The sequence below is a fragment of the Euphorbia lathyris genome, chromosome 4, assembly GCF_963576675.1.
Source record: "Euphorbia lathyris chromosome 4, ddEupLath1.1, whole genome shotgun sequence".
NCBI lineage: Eukaryota > Viridiplantae > Streptophyta > Magnoliopsida > Malpighiales > Euphorbiaceae > Euphorbia > Euphorbia lathyris.
In genome coordinates this window covers 8,674,824-8,690,747 of record NC_088913.1, presented here as the reverse complement: position 1 = coordinate 8,690,747, position 15,924 = coordinate 8,674,824, and the positions used below count along the sequence as shown (strand labels likewise).

The following is a 15,924-nucleotide window of genomic DNA, read 5'->3' as shown; positions in this document are numbered from 1 at the left end:
ATTTTATCTATAAAGTTGACAGTTATGACCAATTTTATTTATAATGTTGATTAGTTTGTTCAATTTAATATATTATTAAGAAACACAGATATTTTGTTTTTAATTTTCAATTTCAATTGCATATTAATTGATTCTAATTTTCAATTTTGTATGCTTTCGTGTTTTTTTTTGTTTTACCATTTTTTTTTTTGTTTTTTTCGTTTTACTGTTTTTTCTATTTTTCTTGTTTTTCCATTTTTTTCGTTTTTCGCGACTTTCACATTTTGTTTCACATTTTTCTAACTTTTTAGTTTTTCTCATTTTTTATGTTTTTAAAATAAATAAAGTTTCCGTTTGTACATACTTTAAATTACAATTTGTTATTTAACATTCTTAATTTAATATATAAATTATAATAATATTTTGTAATAAACTTGTTTTTTAAATGGAAAATAAGAGAATAAAAAAATACATGCAAATATTTGAATAAAACTTCAACCCAACCCAACCCAACCCAATCAATCAATTCCTTACATGGGTTGGATTTCAATCCAACCCATAGATTAAACCATTAACTTGAAAATATATGGATTGGGTTGGGTTGGATTGGTTATATTTGATGGGTTGGTTAATTTTTGTACACCCCTAATATCTATTATTTGGACCCTTTAAAGCCTAGATAATATATATTATTATATGAATATAAATATTTCTCCACATATTTATAGACCTAATTTTTTTTTGGCCCGTACAGCCCTGGACCCTAGGCTGGCACACTCCCGGCCTAGGCATAGGGACGGCCCTGATATGGGATCACAGTGGCGGAACCAATACCAGAACTTCGAAAGGACTTGACTGAGTATAATTGTTTTTTAAATAGTTATTAAATATATTTAGATTTTTTAAACCAATATTTAGAAAATTAAAATAAACACTACAAAATATAAATCGTATCATAAAATGCTAGTAAACAGTATTTATTTACGTATAGTAGTAAAGACAATTAGTTTTCTGATTTGAAAAAATTCGGATTTTCACAGTATTTATCCATCAAAACTTTAAACAATTTATTTTCTACCATTTGATCATATATTTTTTTTAAATAACCTGATCATATACTTAATTACACCAAAATCAGTAAAATACTATAAATATTGAAAGTTATAGAAAGGGTAAATAAGGAAAGGATTTGATCTCAATTGAATTATATTGACGGCGCTATCTTCTTAAAGCCAATGTCTATGGCATTACGGAAGTGGTTCATGACGAATTTGGAAATTTTCAATATTGCCTTAGCAGTGTTCTACAACGGACTCTTGAACCCAAGTTAGTTGAAGTTCTTGCTCTTCGCGCTAGTCTTCTATGGATGAGTTCGAATACGCAAAAGGTTGAATTTGAAACAAATGCTAACTCCATTGCTAATAGCGCGAATTCAAGTAAATTACACATACCGAACTTTAGTGTTTTACTCCAAAACTACAAAAAATCACCTTTGACGACTTCAAAAATGACATATTTTAAGAATTATTCATATTTTAAGCAACTTTAGTTCTTCAACTGAGTTTAAGGTTTACTGATTTTAATTAGTATTGTTAAATTCTTTAGGCTTTATTTGAACTGAGTTATTAATATTATACTTTTTTATTCATGTCATTTTTTGAATTAGTAGTGTATGCTGCTTAGGTAGAATGTTTAAATGGTTTATAGGTGAGCATTCATTTTTAATTTGGCACTGAATGGTTAAATCAAATAAACTTTAAATATTATTTTAAAAATATTAAACTCTTAAGAAATCCTTGTATACAACTAACTATAGAAGAGTCTGATTTCTTGTAGTAGTAGATCAGTCTGCTAATTCTGTTCCCATTACTATATATTTGGATATGTTGCTACAAGTAAAATTCCGTCGTTAGTGTTGTTATTTCCGTAATATGTGACAAATCTGATGTTTGGCGACAAACATTTCCGTTTCTGATTTTTAATCTCAAAAGTTTTTTGTCCTTCTACTAAATTTTTGGTAGTTGGCACTGAAATATCTTGCTCTAGTTCTCCACTAGTTGTGAGGGGTTGTTTTGAGTATGTCATTACAATTTCATCTAGGAGTCTCAAAGAAAGTAGATTAGAACTTGAGTATACAGAAAGGAAAGCATATATGATTATTGAAAGTTTGAGTTTCAGGACACCAATTCCTCCGTCGCCAATGCACTCCGGCGAGTTATGTTTGGCAAAGGCCCCACTATTGCCATCGTCCTCAAGGATGAATTCATATTTAACTCCTTGGCTTGGTTGCTACATTGAACTTTTTTCTGATTACATCTATTTATAGGAGAATGAGTGCTATGTTGAGAAAGAAGATGACTAAAACATTATTAAACCCTTACCTTTGAGGGTTTTAAGTATTGAGTCAATCTTTTATAATTTTTCGACTAAGTGCTTTTGAATTTTTATGGTTTTAAAGATTAAGTCATTGATCTTTAATTTTCACAAACAAAGAACTATCACTCTTGGGTTAGTTAACCATTCAAACTGTTATTGAAAGAAACGTGCAAAAGTTAAAAATTATGAGTCGATCAGTCTTATTATTATTTTTAAAAGATTAAAGATAATTAATGTTTATTTATTTTCTAAATTTAGATTACATGTATGTCTAGAGATTAAAAAATTGAAATGAAAAATGAAAATAAAAGATTCTTAAAAATGACTTTCGGTTTGTAACTTTTAATAATACCATATGAATTAATTGAATATAAAATTTATCTTGGAAACCAACGTATAAAAAGAAATACTAGAAAACATACTGAAGAGCAAAATATTTGCAATGCTGAGAAATATCAAGCTTAAGGAAGAAAAAGAATGGCAAGGGAAAATAGGATATGTTATTAAATCCATATCCTGAAAAAATTAAATTAATTGCCACATGTATATATTATTTATCAAAAAATGTGTCATTTGGTAAAAAAAATTAAGAAATCGATTAAATTTTCATCCAAAACGGGTTAAATGTCACTTATGTAAATATTTGAAGGGAAAAATGTTACCAAACGATACATATACGCAAAATGACCAAATTCTGGATACCACATGAGCTAAATATGAGCTTAAATCTTAAATTAACCATCAACCTATTTTAAAAAAAGGTTAATTATATATAGATGTCATGTAGTTTTACCGAAATTTGTAGATGGATACTTGTTGTATTTTTTTTTTCAAACGAAACTCTGTGGTTTGCAAAATTTTGCAAACACAACATTGTGGTTTGTAAAATTTGGTATTTGGGTTCACTTTGTTAGAATTTGGCCGATAACGACCTCCAAATGAGAATTTTCATGCGTTGAATGATATTTTAAGCAACTTTGGTTCTTCAACTTTCAAGTAAGTTACGGTTTCTTTATTCCAAAAACTATGGTTAACCGAAAAACTTAATATCAATTAAATATTTAAAAATATAAAAATATACATTTATTTATATGGTTAAACAATTGTTTAGTCCCTATATTTTTACATAACCCATTAACCGTCCACTATTTAATTAGAAGGTCTCTAAATTTTTTAACTTTTAGTGGTTTAGTCTTTCAATCAAATATTAACACTAAATGAAATGAAAATATGTAAATAACTCTCAGTTTATTTGCTACTGTCTCTTTAATTTCAGTTTATGCGGCTTTTTTTTTCTTTTTTCTTTTTTGATATAGAAACAAAAACAAGATTTTTTTACTTGTTTTCCACAACTTTGTAGCTATAAGTTTTATATAGGGACTAAACAATTTAGAAATCTATTTTTATCTTTTAGAAATCTATTTTTATCCGTTTAATTGCTCTTTAACATATTTGTAGACAGAGATTTTATATAGGGACTAAACAATTTAATAGAATCAAAACTGAGAGATCATATAATTATGTTTAACAAGTTTGGGACTAATTAGTGTATTATGTAAAACCATAAGGGTTAAATAATTAGTGTATTGTGTAAAATTACACGGACATAATATATGCACATGTCCCTCTCCGCAGTTAAATCAACCCGTCATTGACCCGCCGTCTCACTCACAATAAAAATTAAAATTTTTTTATTATTTTTATTTTTATTTACTAATCTTTAGGATCCAAAATAAAAGCTTAACCGACCAAAATAATTGGTTAACCGATTAGTGGTTAACCGAATTTAATGGACTAAAAACTGATTAAATGATTAACCGATCGAATTAACCTTAATGGACTGATTAACCGACCACATGCACCCATATTTCAGGGGATTCAAGGAGACGCCTACACTATATTATATTATATATAGGCCTAATACACAAATAACCCCCTGAACTTGTTCAAATGTTGCAACTGCCCCCCTCAACTTTCAATTATAACAACTTACCGCTCAAACTTGTCCCATTGTAAAATATAACCCCTCAAACTTGTCCAATTGTAAAACATAACCCCAAATTGGGATTTTTTTTACCCCGTACTTGAAGCAACCGTAAAAATATTTCCCCGAATTCGTATCACGCTATGAAATCTTCAATGGAGCTATTTCTCCACATAAACACATTTTCACCCACATAATATCCCAAAACTTTGAATCAAGAAAACACTAAAAAACGAATAGCAATAACAAAAAGAAGAAGAAGAAGTTGAAGAATAAGTTGAAGAATTGAGGATTTGGTTACTTAAATATTGATTTTTTTGGGTCTAAAGATCTGATTATCACATTCCACGAGCGTTTGCAGCTTTTGTATTTCACGTGTTTCTTCAATTGCATTCCGTATCAGCACTTTGGGGTTCTGTTTTACAATTGAACAAGTTTGAGGAGTTATGTTTTACAATTGGACAAGTTTGAGGGGTAAGTTGTTACAATTGAAAGTTGGAGGGGACAGTTGCAACATTTGGACAAGTTCAGGGTGTTATTTGTGTATTAGGCCTTATATATATTCCATCTTCGTCCTCAGCAGCCTAGGTTTACTTACATCTTCCGAGTGAGGAAATGGGAAGCAAAAGTGTAAAGGTGGAGGAGGAGCAACAAGACCGAATCAGTGATTTGCCGGATTGTCTCATTCACCATATGCTCTCCTTTTTGCCATCAAGGTGGCAGAACCAATGGACTCGTGTTCCGGTTCTGATATTCAATTACACAGGTATATCTTGTGAAAACTCCCATAATATCATTGACAATATCTTAAATCTCCAGGACTGCTCCAAGATCAAAAAATTCCACCTTGATCATCCTTGTAGCGATGACAAGGATCCTCGGATTACTGCAAAAATCGGTTTTGCAACAAGAAAACATGTGGAGGACTTAAGCTTGACTTTAAGCCAGCACGTGTACACGTTGCCGGAATTCCTTTTCGACAATGCTTCACTTGTTAAATTGACAATCCAAAATTGTACTTTAATGCCTAATGGAAGGGTAAATTGGGAATGCCTCACGGAATTGGGTATGTATGATTGTAAGTTGCCTGATCAAGCGATGGAACATATTCTTTCTGGCAGTCCGTTGCTCAAATCGTTAGAATTGATTGCCAGTCTTTCTCAATTTGATAAGCTGATTATTGTTTCCAAATCTTTGAAAAGATTTCTATGCCATCATAATGCTGCTATGGGATTTGTTTATAGTGACCGTTTTATTTCAGCTTTTGAAATTTCATGTCCAAACCTCGAGGAATTATCTTTGAATCTTAATGTTGTGACGATATGTTATTCAAAGCTGGTTACTCAAGCGATTAAAAATGTTGTATCTTGTAGTTTGTTACTCGAATCATTTGATCTTAACTGTGATGGGATTTCAGGGCTGGTTATTGCTTCCGAATCTTTGAAAAGATTGGCTTTAGGACACTTAACTGATGTGGAAATTTCATGTCCAAATCTTGAAAAACTGATTATTCTTAATGATTTGGGACGAGTTGGAACTGTTAAATTACTGAATCTGTCATCTTTACTTTGTGCTACTATTGATTTTTACGGTCCCGAGTTTTATGGTCTGGGGAGTGGGAGGAGGATGATATTTCAGATCAAGAAAGTCAAAAAAGTTGGATTAAAGACATTCTTCAACACCTTCAACATATCAAAGAGCTAACACTTGGGAGATGCTTTATCAAGGTAACTTATAAAGAATAAAAAAACATTTCATCCTGACTTTAATAGAAATATGTCTAATATTTTTTAGTGAATTTTCTTTTCTATGTTATGTTTGCAGGTTCTCTCAAAATTTGTTTCCATGGGAGATCTGTTTTTACCGGTGTTAGACATCAAATGCTTGATTTTGTATTATTCTAATACCACCAACCCTAAATTTGGAATTACATGTGTACTTCGTAATTCACATGTGCTTGAGAAATTAGTTATTAATGTGCGGCACTATGATCAGGTAATTTTTTAAACCTTTTAATTCTAGTTGTCAAATTTAATTCAAGAATTATTGTGAATTAAATGGTTGATATTTCATGAGTTTTCTCAGTTTTATGTTTATAAAGCAAAAGGAACACAATAGAAAATGTTTTAACATTTTAATTTCACTAGTTTTCCATAAAATAAGTACCTTATCCTAACAATATTTTTTTTTGTTTTATCTCTAGAAATATTATAATTTCCTCAAGCAGACTGATTTTGGAAAAAACTATTGGAATTCCAATGAGAGGGACTTTGATTGTTTATCATTGCATCTGAAGACTATTATGATCATTGGCTGTCCGGAGGAGGTTGTTTTAACCTTTGTAAAATTTCTACTCAAGAATGCAAGAGTGTTGGAAAAGATGGTGGTGGAATTCAAAGATCATGTAACAACTTCTAAGATGGCAGCATTTGAACGAGGATTCATGAGGTTGCCAAGATGTTCTAAAAATTGTGATTATTGAGTTGCTACCCCCTAAATAGATATTGAAGATCTTAGAGGTTTTGTGGTTCATTAGTTACTTGCTTTTATAAACTAAATTGAAATTGATTTTGTTGATATTTGGTAATGGTGTTAATGTTTTAATGACTATTTGGATGATGATTATGTTTTAATGACTATTTGGATGATGATTATGTTTTATGGTTTAATCATTTTAATTAGCATTGTTAAACTCTTGGGCTTTATTTGAATTGAGTTATTAATATTATACTTTTTATTCATGTCATTTTTTGAATTAGTACTTTATGCTGCTTAGGTAGAATGTTTAAATGCTTTGTAGGTGAACATTTTCATTTTTAATTTTGGTACTGAATGGTTAAATCAAATAAACTTTAAATATTATTTTAAAAATATTAAACTCTTAAGAAATCCTTGTATATCAGTCTGCTAATAGTAGGTAAAATATCTGTTATTATTTTTTTCAATGTAAAATGCTACTTTCTGTTGTTCTGTTCCCATTACTATATATGGATTTTCTGCTACAAATAAAATTCCGTCGCTAATGTCGTTATTCCTGATTTTTTATCCCAAATACCATTTGGGCTTCTTACTAAATTTTTGCTCGTTGACACTCAAATATCTGGCTCTAGTTCTCCACTAACTGTGAGGGGTTGTTTTGAGTATGTCATTGCAATTTCATCTATGAGTCTAAAAGAAAGTAGATTTGAAGTTGAGTATACAGAAAGGAAAGCATATATGAGCTCAAAGTAGATTAGATTATATATATGTCTAGAGATTGAAAAATTGAGATGAAAAATAAAAGATTCTTAAAAATGACTTTCGGTTTGTAACTTTTAATAATACCATCTGAATTAATTGAATATAAAATTTATCTTGAAAACCAACACATAAAAAGGAGTAATAGAAAAACATACTGAGCAAAATATTTGCAATGCTGGAAGAAAAAGAATGGCAAGAGAAAATACGATATGTTATTAAATCTAGGCTTAATACATCATTTGTCCCTTGAACTTGTACAAAAAGTTTGATTGGTTCCTCAATTTTCAAAGTGTCTCGATATCCCACTGAACTTGCATAAAATGTTCAGTTAGTCTCTTGAACTTATGTAAAAGGTAATCAATTGATCACTCAATTGCAAAAAAATAACTTAAATACATAAAATATATTCCACATGTCAATCAGAGGTATGCGGTTGTAATATGAGATAATACAAGTTTTATAGTTGAGCAAGTTATAACTTTAATTATTTTTTACTCATATATAAATACACACATATTAAAAAATTTGGGACTCCCTCCAGCTTTGGACCGTAGGCCATGGAACTCCTGGCCTAGGCACAGGATCCGCCCTATACATTGGTGTTTCACCAACTTGTATCTTTTAATATATTTTATTTAAGATTATAATGCTATGATTGATACAAATTAATCATGAACTTGTTGATTTTAATCGTAAATCAACGAAAGAATTTCTTCTCAAACTATATTTCAAGGAGTTAATCCGAAGAAAGGTAAAATCTTGCTCCATTGGAGGATTAAATATTTTGATTTCATAAAAAGTTGTTCATCTTTACAAATAACGAGGTTTAACAAACACAAATAAAGGATAAGGGTAAGGAGGGGACAAGCGGCTAAGTGGCATTTAAGAAATAGGGTTACATGGCAAGATGGTAAAGAAGGACATAAACAGTAATTAAGAGGGTGACAAAATTCTGGCACCTCTTTTCCCCATTCAACCTGTTGAAACACCTTGCAACAATAATTTTGATTTGACAAAATTATTTAAATTAGATCTAAATTCTCATGATAAAATATTCCAACACATTAAATTTAAATGTTTTGATTTATTTAATACTAATTTGTTTGTTCAATGTTGAGTAATTAAAATCTATAAGAGCTTAAAGCCCAAGTCAACAGATTCAAGCCATGCGGCCCAACAGGAAGAAACGTGGCCCATCAACAAGAAGAATCGAGAAGGCATTCTCAATTGCTTCATGCAGAAGCTGCTGAGTCGAACGGATAGAAGACAGGTCAGCAGTTGACCTGAGTAACTTCGAGACAAAGTTGTTCCACTTTGGAAAAGTTTCAGAAGACACAGGAAGCTATCTGGAAGAATTTGCCATAAGTAGAGGGACAATCTGACGTCTACCGACCAGAAGTACCTGGCAACTGAATCAAACAGAAGATGCAATATTTTTATTGGTCGAAGACACTGAGCACTGACCAAATGAAAGCGACAGCAAGCCGTTTCCCTCCAACGGTTATTTCAAAATTCGAAATACCTGGAGCCTCAAATGTCACTATAAATAGGCCTCTCAAATACTTCATTCGATGCAGATCTTCAACCAAGTCGAAACGCTGAGCTACTTGAAGTTTCTGTCTCAAAAGCAAAACAAAGAGAAATCTTACACTTATTCATATCTTGTGTAAAAGTCTAGATTGTTAAGCATCTAAAGTGTTCTTTGTATTTAGAACAAAAACTTTATCAATTCTGGAGAATAGAAGGAGATACTGAGTTGCTCGGTTATATCACTCAGTGGTAGAAATAGTGTTGAGTAGAAGAATAGAGGAAGGTACTCTGTATACTCAGTAACTATTGTAAGAGGTATCTGAGTGCATCTATAAGTGAAATAAATGAGCAGGTATCTGAATATATTTTTAGCAAGGAACATAATTGCTATTTAGGGGTTTAGGATTGAGGCCAACTCCAAAAAGTTATTTTGGATCTACGTCTTATGATGTCAGATCAAGATGGAATTCATCAAGTCAATTACATAATGTCGAATCACTTAAAGTGAAGTCAAATGACATCACGTATAAGCTTAGTGATTTATCCACTAGGCATGAGGAAGTATGTAATAAATATGACGATTTGGCTGATAGACATATTGTAGTATGTGAAAAATATGTCATCGCTGCTGTTGATTCCGATTAGGGTTACATACTCGACCAGTGGTTTGTGGTGCTTTGAGGGCGTTGTTCGGAACAAGATTTGACCAGCATCCGATCTCGTCTATGAAGGACCATCTGATAGTCATGAACCTATACAAAATCATCTTTCTTCTTCAACAGTATGGGGAAGATTAAAACATGATATTCTGTTTCTAAATAAACAGATTTGTGCTTGAAAGAATCAAGAGAAAGCTCCAATTTATCATCCTAGTGAGATGAACTTGGACTTTCATACCCAAGCTCACTCACTCAGTATCTTCCACAGATTCGCTTAAGTTTTGCCTTTTTCCAAGTGTCTCCTAATTCAGTGCTCCAGGTGAACAAGACGACAGGAGAAGCTTATGAGCTTTCTGTGCTTTGTGATTCTGAAGTTGCTCTTATTATCTTCTCTAACTGTGGCAAGCTCTATGAGTTCGGCAGCATATCCAAATAGAGTGATCTAATCCTCCTTCCTGGCTTACTTCGAGGAAGACAAGTAAGCACCACACCGTGGCTCCCTGACATTTGGTATTGTCTACGGTTTTTCTTTTTGCTATCACTATCAGTCCATAGGTCTAACTTAACCAATGAATATGCAGCAAAGGCTTGTAGCAGATCCGATGAAGACATGTTTGAAAGCATATCGAAATCAGCTTAAGTTTGTCATGTTCTTCAGCTCCTGAGATCTTTTCATGCACTGTTGGACAAAAACCAAGCAAGTATGCTTCAAAGTTCGGCAAGTCCTTCAAGTTCGAAACTGAGGTGCAACACAGAAGAGCAAGTGTTTTTCGTCGCATAAATACAGGGTAAAGAAAGTAAATAGTCCGGGTAGAAGAAGGATGATGTCTATCAATTATGAATGGAGAGTTACCTGAAGTCGAAGCTCGGTAAATCTGATCACCTCGACAGCACTAATGAAGGGCGTCAGCAGTGCCCTACGAGCGGGAACCTTTCCTTTGGTGGAGCTGTCCGAGATCGAGGTCCCGGTCAAAGGGATCATTTCCCTCCCAACAATCTTGGCCCGCAACGGCAACGAGGTGGAGTGCATTGCCGAGTGGGTAGTGGTGGACATCCCACTTACCTACAATGCCATCATCGGGAGACCTTTTATAAGTCTTTTTGGAAACAGATGTGACTAAAATGTTAATACTCTTCTTATATTTATGAAATTTCATTACAGTAAATAGTTTTGTCTTCGAAATTCTGAACTATTCATTTGCTGCCGGGTTTTAAATATGGTTCCCTTAAAGGAAGGAATTAATTTATCGGATATGTTCATTGGTTTTAAGCATGTTTCTGGTCATTGCATTCATTAGTCACTTGATTTTTTTTTCTATTGCTTGCTATATTAAATTCCATTAGATTACAAGCATTGCTATTTCTTTTATTTAGAGGCAGGAACAAGTAACCTTTAGAATTAGATCAGGTAATGGCTATCTGCAGTACAGAATTTGATCGGTTTATGGTGAGTGTATCAAAATTTGACAATGCGTGAGACATTGTGTTCTAGTTACTTTAGACTTCGATGTATGCTCACCAACTTGGCTAATGTTTTTTTTTAAATCTGCTAGAGGTTTGTGTTCCATGTGGACTGGGACCATTGTACCAATTGGGTTTTCAGTCTGGTGAAGAGAAATACACTCGACTTTAAGTGAATTGCGAGAATTCCTTTTCAACAATGCTTCACTTGTTAAATTAACAACCAGAAATTGTACTTTTATGCCTAATGGAATGGTAAATTGGGAATGCCTCACAGAATTGGCTATGGTTTCTTGTAAGTTGCCTGATCAAGCAATGGAACATATTCTTTCTGGTAGTCCGTTGCTCAAATCCTTAGAATTGATTGAAAGTTTTTCTGAGTCTGATAAGCTGATTATTGTTTCCAAATCTTTAATCAACTGTGATGGGATTTCATGGCTGGTTATTGCTTCTGAATCTTTGAAAAGATTGGTTATAGGACACTTTTCTGATGTTGTAATTTCATGTCCAAAGCTTGAAAAACTGATTATTCTTTGTAGTTTGGGACGAGTTAGAAATGCTAAATTACTGAATTTGTCATCTTCACTTTATGCTACTATTGATTTTTATGATCCGGGGTTTCACGATCTGGAGCTTAAAACTTGGATTAAAGACATTCTTCATCAGCTTCAACATATCAAAGAGCTAGAACTTGGGAGATACTTTATCAAGCTAACTTTTATAAAGAATAAAAAAACATTGCATCCTTTTTTTATATGAATAGGTGTAATATTTTTAAATTTTAAAATGAATTATTGCAATATATTTTTTTTTTTGAATTTTCTTTTCCACATTATGCTTTCAGGTTCTATCAAGTTTAGCTTACATGAGATATCTCTTTTTACTGGTGTTAAACATCAAAAGCTTGATTTTGGATTATCCTACTATGATGAATGCCAAATTTGGAATTGCATGTGTACTTAGTAGTTCACATGTGCTTGAGAAATTAGTTATTAATGTATCACACTATAATCGGGTAATTTTTTGAACCTTCTAAATGTCAAATTTAATTCAATAATCATTGTGGAATAAATGGTTTAACCATTCTATGAGTTTCCTCAATTTTATGTTTATAAAGAAAATGTAACGATAGAAAATGTCACTAGTTTTCCATATATTAAGTACCTTGTCCTAACCTTTTCTTCTCTTTTATCTCTAGGAATATTGTAATTTCCTTCAGCTGACCAATTTTGGAGACAACTACTAGAATTTCAATAGGAATGTCTTTTATTGTTTGTCATCACATCTAAAGACTATAAAGATCACTGGTTGTCCAGATAAGGATTTGTTAATCTTTATTGAATTTCTACTCAAGAATGCAAAAGTGTTAGAGAAGATGGTGTTAGAATTTGAAGATCATGTAACCACTTTTGAGCTCAAAGCATTAGAAAAACGATTGATGAGGTTGCGAAGATGTTCTAAAAATACCATTATTGAGGTTATACTCAGAAAGTAAATATTGAAGATTTTAGAGGTTTTTGTGGTTCATTAGTAACTTGCTTTTATAAACTAAATTGGACTTGATTTTGTTGACATTTGGTAATGATGTTAATGTTTTAATGACTGTTTGGATGTTGATTGTTAAACTTTTTCTTCATGTCATTTTTTCAATTAGTACACTATGTAAAATGTTTAAATGGTTTGTAGGTGATCATTATTTTTAATTTGGTACTGAATGGTTAAATCAAATGTATTTTAGATATTATTTTAAAAATATTACACTCTTAAGAAAACCATGTATACAACTAACTATATAAGTCTGATTTCTTGTTCTGTTCCCATTACTATGTAGCAACAAGTAAAATTCCGTCTTTAATGTTGTTATTCCAATTTAGTATGTCATTGCAATTTCAACTAGAAGTCTGAAAGAAAGTAGATTAGAAGTTGAGTAGACAGAAAGGAAAGCATATATGATTATTGACAGTTTGATTTCTGCACTACAAGAAAAACAAACAATAGTGAGGAAAAAATAATGAGTGGGGAGAAAATCGCTCATTAAAAGCATACTTTTTATACTTTTAATGGGTGGAAATAAAAACTGGTAACTATTAGTCTTAAAAAACTTAACTTTACTCAATTTTCTAATGTTACGCTCATTATAGGTGCTAACTTTTTGAGCGGGATACATTCCCACCCAAACAAAACCTAACTGCAGTCCACCTCTGTGCTCCACGAAACTACCGCTCTCTCCCTCTCTCTCGCCTCTCTCTTTCATTAGCTCTGGAAATCATTCTCTTATACCGATTAGCTCTAGGAACCATACTCGTCCACCACTATTTTCATATTTCGGTCAATTTGACAAACCCCACAATCGACTGGAACAAGAATCGGTAAGCTCCATTTTGTTTGAGATTGTTGCCCTGGGTACTCTTTTCCTCAAAATCAGAGTTTCTCTAGTTTGCAAATTAAGTAGAAGTTTCCTATGCTTGCTTTCCTTTTTTTTTGTTCGACTTTGTTAGACTTTTGCTAACAATATGTTTGTTTGAACAATTTTACAGATACAATCTTTCAATTTTGGGGCTTTGAATTAATTACTTGAACCCTCTTGTGCAGTACAAAGAGAAGCATCGTTATATGGGTGGGTTTCTCTGAAATATGTTTTACTTTGTAAAAGTTTTCATGAATTTCAATTGCACAGATAGGCATTAGGACTGAATTTCAATCTTGTCTGTGTCTTGGAATGACTCTGTATGATGAATTAAACTTTTCCAATGATGAGAATTGAGAAGAATTAATAATTTCCCCGCAAATTAATATCAATTCCCTTGTCCTTATTGGATATACTTCTATTGATATAGTGAAATTTATTTTAATTTGTATATGAGGAGAAAGACAGTAATTTTAAGCACTTTTATTCTTCACTCTTATAACTTGCCTTTTATTTCACTAATTAGAAGAATTATTATTTGAATAAAACTAGGAAGAGTATAGTACCATTTCATACTTGAATACTAAGTTTGGCATAGAAAATTCCTAATACAGACACTGTAAAATGAATGAGAAGCAAACCATACTAGTGTGTCAAATGGGTGCACATAGTCCTTTCCTCTTGATTTCACTTGCTTTCACTGAGCCTGGCCTTTCTTTTCTCAATAAAGTAAAACACAAACAAGGGTATGACAGAGAAAGCACTGAAGCAAACAGAGGCAATATCAACGGAGACATGACGGCCGGTGATGGCCTTGACCTCCAAGAGTTTTTCTGTTTCATGAGTATAGGTATTCTGACCATAAGCAACCTCATGTTTATCAAAGTTGAAAGCATAGACACATACGAAGTACGTAGCAGACGGCACACCATGCTCAATAGTCCATGTGTAACTTTAGTTCTTGTTTGAAGAAGTGTAAGGCATATTAACGATTTTGAATTGGCAAGTCTTGTCCTTAGATAGACGATCCTCTGTTTTTCTCCATGAAACTGGTGTATACGTGTCATTTAAATAATAGAGAACTCAATTGATTCGATGTAGCTGTCAAGTGGTTCCTCCTAAAGAATAGTTCACAGTCCCGGCTCTGCTTCACTCTTCCTCTCGTTTATTCTTCGTAATTGCTGTTAATGTTTGACTTTCTCTAATTCTTTTTGGATATTTGAATTCGAGTTGTGAATAATTTTCTAAATTTCTCTTTAGCAGATTTTGAGAGCGTATTTCGTGAGAGACGAGGGCTCGATCTCACTTGGATTATCGAACCCACCTGGTCTCTTTATTGGATCCTTAGCTCTAACTTTGATTGCTGCACCGTTGTCCACGCTTTTTTCTCTCTTGGTCTAAGTTGTCTAAAGCTAAGGTACTTGGATTACATTTTATAGCTCTTAAATGCTTCAAATATTATTATATAGATAATGTACATGAAATTATTATAATCTTCTGCTGAATTTAACTTCTTTTAGTACTGGATTCTCTGTTTTTCCAATAGAAATATTTGATACACTTGTTTTTCTATTTTTAGTCTGTTAGTTGGTGTTATTGAAATTTTAGGTTTTACTTTTGATGCACAAATTTTTTTAGTATATCACTTGTTATGTTCTTCTTTCTACGGCATTCTTCATCATTTGGAATATTTCCACAAGCTAAGGTAGTTTCATCTGAGAAATTGAGTCTTTAATCCAAGTTTTTATTGTAAATTCAATCATCATTATTAGGTGTCTAATTAATACTTAAATGCCTAGTGTGCAGTGTCTGTATCCACTTAATTGAAGAAGGATTTACAAGTTAATAGCAGTAAGAATGGCTGTCCTGCAGATTCTAGCAGTGAATATCTTTTTGCAATTCGTTACGCTTCAATTAATTTAGTTTGCCATTGGATATTCGAACTTAGTGATTGGTGTGAATTATTGTTATTTAAGGTTAGAATTCTGATTTGGCAATTTGAGTTATTGAATTGATTGATTGGAATATTTGAGAAATTTTGTTGATTAATGCAATTAGGTTGAGCATATGATGAACTATTATTTTAAGCCTAGTTCTAGTATAGTTTATTAGTTGAGATTAATGTTACAATTCTGCTTTTGGCAATTTCAATTCCTAGTTAAAGTTGAGTTCACTAGTTGAGATTTAATGTTGAAATTCGAAAATCCTTTTTCAATAAATGCTTTTTTGCTTGTTAAGGTGGTGAATTTCTCTTCAAAAATCAAACTTAATACACTCTGTTTCTAATT

At 32.2% G+C, this 15,924-nt stretch overlaps 1 long non-coding RNA gene across 1 annotated transcript; it reads left to right on the top strand.

Annotated features, from left to right (window-relative positions):
- The first annotated feature begins 13,540 nt into the window (after window positions 1-13,540).
- On the top strand, window positions 13,541-15,787 carry LOC136225516 (uncharacterized). The gene is made up of 3 exons (XR_010687132.1): window positions 13,541-13,598; window positions 13,767-13,846; window positions 14,900-15,787. It is a non-coding gene; the product is annotated as an uncharacterized lncRNA (long non-coding RNA).
- The last annotated feature ends 137 nt before the right edge of the window (window positions 15,788-15,924 follow it).